Source organism: Schistocerca nitens, chromosome 5 (assembly GCF_023898315.1).
Source record: "Schistocerca nitens isolate TAMUIC-IGC-003100 chromosome 5, iqSchNite1.1, whole genome shotgun sequence".
Lineage (NCBI taxonomy): Eukaryota > Metazoa > Arthropoda > Insecta > Orthoptera > Acrididae > Schistocerca > Schistocerca nitens.
In genome coordinates this window covers 540,231,086-540,243,853 of record NC_064618.1, presented here as the reverse complement: position 1 = coordinate 540,243,853, position 12,768 = coordinate 540,231,086, and positions in this window count along the sequence as shown.

Genomic DNA, 12,768 nt, shown 5'->3' with positions numbered 1-12,768 from the left:
CCAGTCAACACTTAAAACCCCTTGTCTGGTTCAGAGTCATTTATGACATTTTGATGATCTGGACTCATGGCAAGGACAACCTTTGCTTTCTCATACATAACCTCAACATTTACTCTGAAATCCACTTCACCTCGTCCCTCTCAACTCATTAGGCCACCTTCCTAGATGTTGCTCTCCACCTCTCAGATTGCTCCATAAATATGTCTGTCCACATCATGTGCTCCAAGCATCAATAGTACCTCCACTTTGGCAGCTGTCACCCTTACCTTGCCTAAATGCTTCTTCCTTACAGCTCACCAGTTGTGGATGCAGCATTTGCACTGGAAAGTAGGAGTTGCCAAAATATGCTGATTACCCTACCACAGCCTTTATTGACTGACACTATCGTATCCAACTCATCCACAAAGAAGGCACCAGTACCATCTCCTCCTTTGATGCTAGTAAACCTGTTAGCCAGCTACTGACCAGCACTTCTCTGACCACGCAGTACCATCCTGGCCTCAAAAGGCTCAACCACATCCTTCACGAGGGCTTCGACTGCCACTCAAATCTTATCCACATAGCCCACTCGTGGAAAGTAGTGTTCTACTGATCACTTAACTTAAACAATACCCTTCTTGTCCAGCAGTATTCCAATTCTGCTCCCAACTGTGCATCTTATAGGTCATCCCCTTGTGGACAACCCAAGTACAAGACCTGTCATACACCCACCCATCACTTTCTGCTGCAGTCCATCCCTACAAAAGGCAGGGCCACGTGTGAAAGCAGCCATGTTATATGTTAGCTGTGCTGTGATTGCTATGCAGCACTCTATGCGGGCATGACAGGTAATCAACTGTCTACTCTCTTGAATGGCCACCACCAAACTGTGATCAACCGCAAACTTTACTTCAATTACTGAACATTATGTGCATTACTACACAAGTGACTTTAAGAGCTGCTTCACTATACATGCCATTTGGATACTCCATTCCAGCAGAAAATAGTCTGAACTAGGCAGATGGGAATTCTGCCTTTCCGTTGCCATGTTAGTAACAATTTATCATACACATATTTAAATGTACAATGTGTAGGGTGATAACGCTGAGAATATCTTTCAGCGTATAAGTCTCTAGCTCTTACTGAATTTTGTTGGCATTGTCCGTAAATGAGAAGCATACCGACTTGTTCTTCGAAGGAACACATCATTCACATTCGCTTGATTCGACGATACTAGTCTTACCATTCCTATTAGTGTTGTTTTGCGAAACCATCGAATGATGTTTGCATGTCAGTGGCATGCTAGATGGATATTGCTATTTGCACGATATACGAAAGAGAGTTGTCAGAGCATGTGCTTCGATAAGTGCCAAAGTGATAAGAAATACCACTCAATCCATGATAAGAAGATTGCAGCACTGCATTAATTTCAATGGTCATCACTTCGAACACCCTCTGTAAATGGATGTTCATGCCACCTTTTTGACCTTCGTTGAGCTTCAAAGACCTTACTGTTACAGGTCATAGGATTTGACTCGATAGCCGCTATCAGAAAATAAGTAGCAAACTATAGCATACCATTAAAAAAAATAGTTGACCTTTATATCTCTGACGCGATCACACATCGCAACAGAAAACCAACGTCATATAATGGCCCCTGTTGTTCCACGCAGCATTTGTCCCACAAACTTTTCAGCTACTATCATACTTTCGGAGTTATTCTTGGTGGTAATAGTGACTCACCCTGTATATATGAGGGGCCTGCTACTGGTGTTTTTGAGATGAAAAATTTGCAGTCTCACACTTATACATTCCTCACACCTCGCCTGCCATGTTGTGCCTGTAGCTGTCACAGAGGCTGCATGCTGTCCATCGGTATATTGCTCATCAGTATACTCTGCATTCTCCGCCCAAGGTTCATTGTTGCTCTCCTTCAGGTTCCTTTATTATACTTTACGATGCCCTCACTGCAGAAAAGGGCTTTAGGAACATGGGAGTGGAAGTCATCTCGTGCAGGGTTCCGACGACTATTCTGCGGCTGTCTGGACGTCCTTTTACAACCTTCGTTAAGTTAATGCAGCCCTTTGGCTCTCTTTGCTCTGTTGTCTGTCTGTGAAATGGCCAGTCCAGCCAAACATAATTTTGAAGAAATAAAACGCCTACAAGTACTCCATGTACTGGCAATCACTATCTGATAATATTTAATAAAAATAAAGGAATACGCTATATATCGATTATATGAAAGTCGACAAAACTGTCATTTTCGCTGTCTTTCAGACTAATTGGCACTGGTGCTAAGTGTGACACAGTGAGAACTCAAGAGACTTGCCCTCTCCAAGCAATGTTCCCCTACATATACAGGATATACCCGATGAATTGAAAAGCGAGATACTGCGTAAAGTAAAGGAAGTGATTGATCGGAATTAGCCGAGCGGTCTTAGGCGCTGCAGTCATGGACTGTGCGGCTTTTCCCTGCGGAGGTTCGAGTCCTCACTCCGGCATGGGTGTGTGTGTTTGTCCTTAGGATAATTTAGGTTAAGTAGTGTGTAAGCTTAGGTACTGATGACCTTAGCAGTTAAGTCCCATAAGATTTCACACACATTTGAACATTTTGAACTGTGTTATGACGTGCGATAGTTGGTTTGGCAGTTGTTGCAAACTGTGTAATCTTAATATGACATTGTAGACTCTGGAGTGAACTAACCATGACTGTTCTTGAATTGAACAAAGTGACATTTGTAACAGATCACTGGCCTTACATAAAGAAAGCTCTTCGACATTGCAGTACATTGCACAGAGACAACATTAAGGCATATTTTTTCATACATTGTATGAAAAGTTGCTTTGTGAAGAGTTTCTGACATTCGCAAATTCGACTGGACAGTGTGTAGAACTGTACAATATATGAAACGTTCCAGTCTGGTGGGAAATGTAAGAAAGCATCACATCAAGACTAGTTGGAATAACATCTACGTGATATCGAATTCGTCCCATTCGCAAAGAAATGAGACCGTGAATTTGCTGCTGGAATAAAACAATCAGGTAATGATATCTTCGTATTAGCGTAATGGGATGGATGGTGTAGGGTAAATTCCTGTATTCTTTTGAAGAAAGAAACTACAGCGACCCTTTTATAGTGTCGTGGGCGTTTATAGTGCATTGAAACAAGTTGCGACTTTTGACAGTTCAGCCCGCAGCGAGTGGAGGGAGGCGTAGTTACCAGCGTGTGTACCGCACGTCAAAAGACGAGAACACTATAGTGCCAATCCTGCTCGGCGCGGAACCTGATAGGGTCGTTTGACCGTGAACAGGTAGCTGGTCGATCTGCGGTATCTAAAACAATTTTGAAGAAATTATTCGGTAATAAACTCTCATTCTCACACATCCTATAGCTTGAGTCGTCAGCTTCATGACGAACCACCTATCGTTTCTTTAATGAACATAGTTATTGTGATATTTCGTTAGTTACTGCAAGAAATTCTTAGTTTGCAGTCAAAAATAGGTGTCGCTATAAATTTGTGTTTGAAGCGTGTTAGGTTGCATCTTGCTGTCTATTAAATGTAGATAATATATTGAATTCCTCTTTAAATTTGCCAGGATATTCCTGTCCGTTTCCAATCTTGAGAAAATGGAATGTACCTATAGCGCCCTAACACGTACTCGTGCGTCGGTGAAAAAGCTGGAATGAAATATTCGTAAATTCCTCGTATCCCATAAATGTTTTGAGATATCGAAACAAGATTTTGGCAAATGTTAACGATTACGAGACTGTTTTCCCATATGATTAATATGCGGAATTTCGCAACAACATTCAAGCGACTACAGATTTTTTTTTTCAAAGAAATAATGTAATTATTGAGGGCCATGGTGAAACGAGAACTGCTGTGGGTTTTGTAACAATTTAAGTAAAGAAGTTACACGTTTCCTTTTATACTGAGAATTTACTGTTACATAAACTATTGACCTGACTTGCACTCACCAGGTAAGTACTTGGGCTCGAACAAACACAAATACACCAAAATCGTGTGAGAAATAATGTAAAGGTCTCTTATTGCATTAGTGATACTCCCGTATCTGCAAATCTCTGCAGTCCTCCGTTAGAGGCCTCTGCGCATGCCATGCAGCATTGCACACTGACCTGCCGGTACGCCAGTCGGGACCAGTAGGGGCGGCGCAGTGTGCCTCTGAAGCTGCGTTTTGTGACATTATTTGTGTATTGAAGCGTCAGATGGCGGGCGATTGGTAATGTATTGCGATTGGTTGAGATGAAGTTACGAAGAACCCTTCTTCGTGAAGATGGTATTGGTGTAGAAGACGAATCATTCGCATGTTTTCTGGTATCTATTACAGTGCAGAAATATGAGCATAAGTTAGAAACAGATACTGTTGTAACACTAACACATAATGATGATGATTGGGATGATGATGACGAACAACTCATTGCAAACGGTAGTGCTACGGCAACTGCGGGAAGAGGCGATGGAAGCAGTGACAGTGAATACCAACCGTCTCCCAAGAAGAAGGTTAAAGTTGCAAGGATCATCAGGCCTTTGATGACAACACACTGGAGAACATGTACGATGATTATTACGTGAGAGGTTTCGACACATACGACAAGCTTCTGAAAAGATACCCTAAACTGAAGTCTAAAAGCAATATTAAAAACATACTGGATTACATGGCAAAGAAAAGAGAAGGAAATACAGTTTTCAAAGGAAATCGTACACTGCTGTTCAAGACCATCAAGGAGGGTGTAATGGGGAAATTCGATGAAGCGCGAGAATGCGGTTCCGCCGTTCATTTTTGGCATTTACAACATTGGGCATTGGACATAGCCAGAAATCTCGGGTGTACAAACTTTACAGCTTCACTAGGATTTATTACTAATTTGAAAAAGGAGTTTAGGATAACATCACGCCGTATCACTATGCTCCAAGCATGAAAAGATAAGGATGACGAAGAAGAGCTGATTGAAAGAGCTCAAACGTTTTTTGCTGACGTCAATGAGCATATCACGAGAGAAAACATCGATATTAGTTCTGTATGGAACTGTGATCAGAGTCAGTTCAACTATGAACTTTCTTGTGACAGAACACTATCCATGAAATGGGAGAGAAACACTGTCGCGATGTTGCAATCGCCGGCCGCGGTGGTCTAGCGGTTCTAGGCGCTCAGTCCGGAGCCGCGCGACTGCTACGGTCGCAGGTTCGAATCCTGCCTCGGGCATGGATGTGTGTGATGTCCTTAGGTTAGTTAGGTTTAAGTAGTTCTAAGTTCTAGGGGACTGATGACCATAGATGTTAAGTCCCATAGTGCTCAGAGCCAATACATACGATGTTGCAATCAGTTAACTGTGCAACACATGGTTACACAATCGATGTTGCTATATCAATGGACGGACGATTGGCAGACAAACTCTAAATTTGCTTCCAAGAATCCAGTGGAAAGTTTGGACCCCGCGAGTCAAGGGAAATAGAAACGCGGTGCCCTCCAAATGTCGTCGTCGATGAAAGTGTGAGTCGGAAGATGACGAAACAACATCTGAAGACGTTTTTTCTGTCTGTTTTGAATCCACATTTGTCGAGAAAGTCATTAGTACTTTGTGACTCCTGGTCTGGACATAAGGATGAACGAGTACTACTGGAAGCATCTGGCGGAAAACATGTAGATTTAAAAACCATTCCGCCTTCTGACGGAAAACATGTAGATTTAAAAACCATTCCGCCTAAAACTACAAAATATGCACAACCTCTGGATGCGTATTTCTTCAGGCAATATAAAATATATGCCAAGAGAATAACAGACTTCATTAAACTACGTTCCGGTAATATGCAGCCGAAATTGCACGACAGATTCTTTATCATGAATATGCATTCTGTCATTTACAATCAGTTATCTGCGGGAGTTTACAGACCAATGCTTCGTTACACGTGGCAGAACGCTGGCTACGATAATGGTGAACAACCTCAAAAGTGTCATTGACGTGGCGTTCAACTCTGGTATAATAGAATGTGCAAATACGCCATGCGATCAACTTGCATTTCTTCACTGTGCATTTTGCAGTCATTCGTATTGCACGGAGCATTTTATTGACATTCCGCATTTACGTTTATAGTTAAGATTGCTGCACTGCGTATGGTGTCTACAATTACATCTACAGTGATATCTAGAGCATGACTGCAGAGTTTTGCAGAAAAACGACACCCACCAGCACATTCAGAGGTACGTAATGGTCCTGTAACCAAACGTTCATACAGATCTGTTTGTTCGAGCCCAAGTACTTTCCTGGTTAGTTGTTAATTTAATAATACACTAATTTCAGGATTCTGTCCCAATTTCAACTGCATTACAATGTTAGTGAGATGAATACTTCTAAACTCTGCTGTTGTTTAAGAAAAAAAGCAGGTATTAACTCGTCACAGTCCTTCATGAATCAGTGTCTCCTCAACAACGTTCTTGGTATTATGGCTGACAACTCAAGACGAGTAACATTTGCAATGGATTCTGTTAGCATTTCAGTCTCAGTGAGCGTAAACTTCTTGTTGTTTCTTGACACATTACTTTTCACCTAGGCCCATATACTCTGTCGGATTTAAATGAGCATGATACGGATGAAGCCTGAGTAAACTATGTCCTTTACTGTTAGCCAGTTCGTCGACGTGGTAGCGTGAAGTTTTGGCTTGTACAACACTAAAATTTCCATTAACTTCGCCTTATACACCAGACTCGCTAATCCGGCCAATCCTGGCACATACGGGTACCGGATTAGCGGAAGTGCCGGATTATTGAGTGTGTGAAATTTATTTTATTCGTTTATTTTGTTTTTTATTTATTTTGAAAACATAAGGGATGTAGTGTACTGTACTTTATTAAACCGAAGGATACAATTTTAAAACATAGAGGATATATTTTATTAAATCCAAAAATATATTAATTTTCAAAGAAAACTTAGTGCTTGAGAGTACAACATACTGTGCATAATTATACAGTCGTATCACTCATTATGAAACACATCCCTAATTTTTAACTGTCGCAATGATGATACGCGACGGTGGCGCGCTTTATCACGCAGCCGCTTTACAAGCATTACATCGGTAGTGCATGTATCTGGTTGTTGCATGATGTACTCCAGGAACACCTCGGCAGCTTCAGCACGAGCACTGTGAGAAATCTTCATGCTTTCTCCTCCTGTGTCCTCTTCTTCATAACTTTTACCATTGCTTTCTTGCTCGCTTTTGATTATTTCTTCATCTGTTATATGTTAATTGCTTTCCACACCTTCAGCATAGTCGTTCTCACTTTCGTTCAGCAAGGAGACGAGAAGTGAATGTCGGTAATGAGGTTTAAAATGGTTCAAATTGCTCTGAGCACTATGGGACTTAACATCTGAGGTCATCAGTCCCCTAGAACTTAGAACTACTTAAACCTAACTAACCTAAGGACATCACACACATCCATGCCCAAGGCAGGATTCGAACCTGCGACCGTAGCGGTCGCGCGGATAATGAGGTTTAATTGATTCTAAAATTCCCTGGTCCATGGGCTGAATTAGGGCTGTCACTTTGGGCGGGAGAAAGAGTGCTTGTATACCATCAGACTTTAGAGAAACATCTGAAGAATGACTGGGAGCATCGTCAATTATAAGGATAGCTTTCAGTCGAAGCTTTTCCTTATTTAGCTTTCCTCACTGCTGGTACAAACGGTTCATGGAACCACCGAGAGAATTTTTGTCCATCCATCCAGACTTCCTTCTGAGCACAATACTGCACTGGTAGAGTATTTATGTCAGTGTGTTTAAATCAACGTGGATGTTGGGATTTTCCGATCACCATAAACGGTAGTTTATGACTCTCATTTGCATTACAACACGCCATTAATGTTACACGCTGTTTCTGTTGCTTGTAACCGCGATCTTCCTTCTCGTTCTTGGCAGCTAATGTTTTTAAAGGAAGCATCTCGTAAAAGAGCCCTGTTTCATCAGCATTGTACAAGGCATCAGCAGTTAAATCTTCTTCCTTCATTATCTTCCGTATCTTGCTTACGAACTCATCGGCATCCTTATCGTTAGCTGAGCGACTTTCCCCAGTGACTGTCAGCTGCCGAATGCCATGTCGTTTTCTCCAGTTTGATAGCCAATCTTCGCTCGCTGCAAACAAGTTACTACCTCTAAGTTGTTTGTTAAATGCAGCTGCTTTTTCCTTTATAAACGGTCCACTGACTGGAATTCCTTTACAGCGTTGTTGTATGAACCATCTATAAACAGCGACGTCCAGTTCTTCATTCTCACGCATTCGCATAACCTTCCGTTTTCCCAACTCACTATCCGTTTGTGTTGAGCACTGTCGAATAACATCTTTCTTTTTGATGTCATAAATAGTTGCTTGCCCAATATTGAACTCAGCAGCAATGGCTTTCTGCGAAGAACCTCTATTTAACTTATCTAAAATTTCGAGTTTCTGCTTGACGTCTAGCGTAACGTGTTTCCTTTTAGAATACATGATTCCTAACTGTAAAGAAAGCTACAATTTCAAACACAGTATATAAAGCATTGTTTAACTAAGCATTGTTGCGCACGTCAATTCATTGTGCACGCGTTTTTAGATGTGCAGCGGATTACTGAGAGGCCGGACTACTGAGGACCGGGTTAGCGAGAGTCTAGTGTACTTGATAGGTTAAACTTTATCTCATGGAACATTTCTTTCGACCCATAGCAAAATATCCCCTTCGTCCACTGCATTGTTGCTTCACAACAGAGTGGTATGGCATCTTGTCCATTACTATTGTCGAATTCCGAGGAACGTTTTGCAGCAGAACGTTGTCTTCCCAGCTGGTGATCGTGTTCTTGGACGACTCTTTTATTGCAAATCTCGTATTCAGATGTACTGCACTGTTGTCATTAATGCAACGCCTATACAAAACACGTGTTCACAATACCTAATGACTACAAAACACTTGAATGTCAGAAAATACGACTTTACTACGAGAGCTGACAAACATTGATGCTTCTAATGCGTGAAACCACGTGGTACAGTTTACTCATGGTTTGGCAACAGGGGCGCTTTACCAACCGAACCGCTGGCGGCGTGGTAGCGAAAGCCGTCTCGCCATTGGTGTTACCTGGGCAACGGCATCACGTCCATCTCCTGTCATCCATACGTCAAAAGTCGCAACTAATTTTAAACGTACAGTAGTCCAGTAGATGCATGCCGAACTGAAGCTGAAAATGCAGTAGTTTTGTGAAAAGAGGCGCAGAAACATTCCTAGAAGTGAAAGTTGTTAACAAGCTACAGTATTCCCATTTAACTGGTTACATTTTTTCATCCCTACTTCAAGGAACTCTCAGTTTTGATATAAACTGTTCGTCGGAAGTTAGGTTGCTTAGTTGTGGAAGAAGAGAAGCCGCATCCTATTTCCTCTCCAGTAAAGAAGTTCTGAATCTTGCTTTCATCAACTACAAAACGTTGTGATGAACTTGAGAGATATTTGAACTTGGGTGTCCCAGGTGATGACTTCGAGAACGTTTTGGATTGGTGAAAGGGTACTCTGAAAAGTGGCGAAAGGAGTCCATGCATTCCCTCCAGTAGCGCTGCAAGTGAAAGAAATTCTAACGGGACAGGCTTAGTTGTGTCGGAGATGTCTTGCTGTATCTATCCAGATCGTATCATTTTATTAATTTATAACGGTAATAAGGACAAGCATATTATTTTATAAAGAAAATCATATCTTACGAGATGAAACACAAAGGATCTTTGGAAATACACAGTTTTGTATTTTGACGTTACTGTTACAGGTAATTTTTTTCGTTCTAGATACATAGCTGAGAGGTACTGTGTTACATTATCTTCAACCTTTACTGCATTAAAATTACTGAGTCTGTTTTCTCTCATTTATCTTGCATTTTTAATTTTAATTTCGCAAAGAATCCCCCGCCCATGAACCATGGACCTTGCCGTTGGTGGGGAGGTTGCGTGCCTCAGCGATACAGATTGCCATATCGTAGGTACAACCACAACGGAGGGGTATCTGTTGAGGGGCCAGACAAATGTGTGGTTCCTGAAGAGGGACTGCAGCCTTTTCAGTAGTTGCAGGGGCAACAGTCTGGATAACTGATCTGGCCTTGTAACACTAACCAAAACGGCCTTGCGGTGCTGGTGCTGCGAACGGCTGAAAGCAAGGGGAAACTACAGCTGTATTTTTTCCCGAGGGCATGCAGCTTTACTGTATGGTTAAATGATGATGGCGTCCACTTGGGTGAAATATTCCGGAGATAAATAGTCCCCCATTTGGATCTCCGAGCGGGGACTACTCTAGAGGACGTCGTTATCAGGAGAAAGAAAACTGGCGTTCTACGGATCGGACCGTGAAATGTCAAATCCCTTAATCGGGCAGGTAAGTTAGAAAATTTAAAAAGGGAAATGGATAGGTTAAAGTTAGATATATAGGGGGAGTACCCGTGGTCTAGGGGTAGCGTCTTTGATTCATAATCAAAACGTCTTCGGTCCCGGGTTCGATCCCCGCCACTGCCTAAATTATTGATAAATAATCAGCATTGGCGGCCGAAGACTTCCGGCATAAGAAGTCAGCCTCATTCTGCCAACGGCCTTGTCAAAGAGGGCGGAGGAGCGGATAGAGGTTCAGGGCACTCTCTTGTCCTAGGGCTGGGAAATTGCCCCCAAAGGCGGAAGAATCAGCAATGATCAACGACATGAGGATGCAGAAGGCAATGGAAACCACTGCATTAAAGACACGTAACGTGTATCCACAGGACATGTGGCCTGTAATTGAAGAAGTGTCATGATGATCTCTCCATTGGCAAAAGATTCCGGAACAGTCCCCCATTCGGATCTCCGGGAGGGGACTGCCAAGGGGGAGATTACCATGAGAAAAATATTGAATAATCAACGAAAGGATAACGTTCTACGAGTCGGGGCGTGGAATGTCAGAAGCTTGAACGTGGTAGGGAAACTAGAAAATCTGAAAAGGGAAATACAAAGGTTCAATCTAGATATATTAGGGGTCAGTGAAGTGAAGTGGAAGGAAGACAAGGATTTCCGGTCAGATAAATATCGGGTAATATCAACAGCAGCAGGAAATGGTATAACAGGTGTAGGACTCGTTATGAATAGGAAGGTAGGGCAGAGGGTGTGTTACTGTGAACAGTTCAGTGACCGGGTTGTTCTAATCAGAATCGACAGCAGACCAACACCGACAACGATAGTTCAGGTATACATGCCGACGTCGCAAGCTGAAGATGAACAGATAGAGAAAGTGTATGAGGATATTGAAAGGGTAATGCAGTATGTAAAGGGAGACGAAAATCTAATAGTCATGGGCGACTGGAATGCAGTTGTAGGGGAAGGAGTAGAAGAAAAGGTTACAGGAGACTATGGGCTTGGGACAAGGAATGAAAGAGGAGAAAGACTAATTGAGTTCTGTAACAAGTTTCAGCTAGTAATAGCGAATACCCTGTTCAAGAATCACAAGAGGAGGAGGTATACTTGGAAAAGGCCGGGAGATACGGCAAAATTTCAATTAGATTACATCATGGTCAGACAGAGATTCCGAAATCAGATACTGGATTGTAAGGCGTACCCAGGAGCAGATACAGACTCAGATCACAATATAGTGGTGATGAAGAGTAGGCTGAAGTTCAAGACATTAATCAGGAAGAATCAATACGCAAAGAAGTGGGATACGGAAGTACTAAGGAATAACGAGATACGTTTGAAGTTCTCTAACGCTATAGATACAGCAATAAGGAATAGCGCAGTAGGCAATACAGTTGAAGAGGAATGGACATCTCTAAAAAGGGCCATCACAGAAATTGGGAAGGAAAACATAGGTACAAAGAAGGTAGCTGCGAAGAAACCACGGGTAACAGAAGAAATACTTCAGTTGATTGATGAAAGGAGGAAGTACAAACATGTTCCGGGAAAATCAGGAATACAGAAATACAAGTCGCTGAGTAATGAAATAAATAGGAAGTGCAGGGGAGCTAAGACGAAATGGCTGCAGGAAAAATGTGAAGACATCGAAAAAGATATGATTGTCGGAAGGACAGACTCAGCATACAGGAAAGTCAAAACAACCTTTGGTGACATTAAAAGCAACGGTGGTAACATTAAGAGTGCAACGGGAATTCCACTGTTAAATGCAGAGGAGAGAGGAGATAGGTGGAAAGACTACATTGAAAGCCTCTATGAGGGTGAAGATTTGTGTGATGTGATAGAAGAAGAAGCAGGAGTCGATTTAGAAGAGATAGGGGATCCAGTATTAGAATTGGAATTTAAAAGAGCTTTGGAGGACTTACGGTCAAATAAGGCAGAAGGGATAGATAACATTCCATCAGAATTTCTAAAATCATTGGGGGAAGTGGCAACAAAACGACTATTCACGTTGGTGTGTAGAATATATGAGTCTGGCGATATACCATCTGACTTTCGGGAAAGTATCATCCACACAATTCCGAAGACGGCAAGAGCTGACAAGTGCGAGAATTATCGCACAATCAGCTTAACAGCTCATGCATCGAAGCTGCTTACAAGAATAATATACAGAAGAATGGAAAAGAAAATTGAGAATGCGCTTGGTGACGATCAGTTTGGCTTTAGGAAAAGTAAAGGGACGAGAGAGGCAATTCTGACGTTACGGCTAATAATGGAAGCAAGGCTAAAGAAAAATCAAGACACTTTCATAGGATTTGTCGACCTGGAAAAAGCGTTCGACAATATAAAATGGTGCAAGCTGTTAGAGATTCTGAAAAAAATAGGGATAAGCTATAGGGAGAGA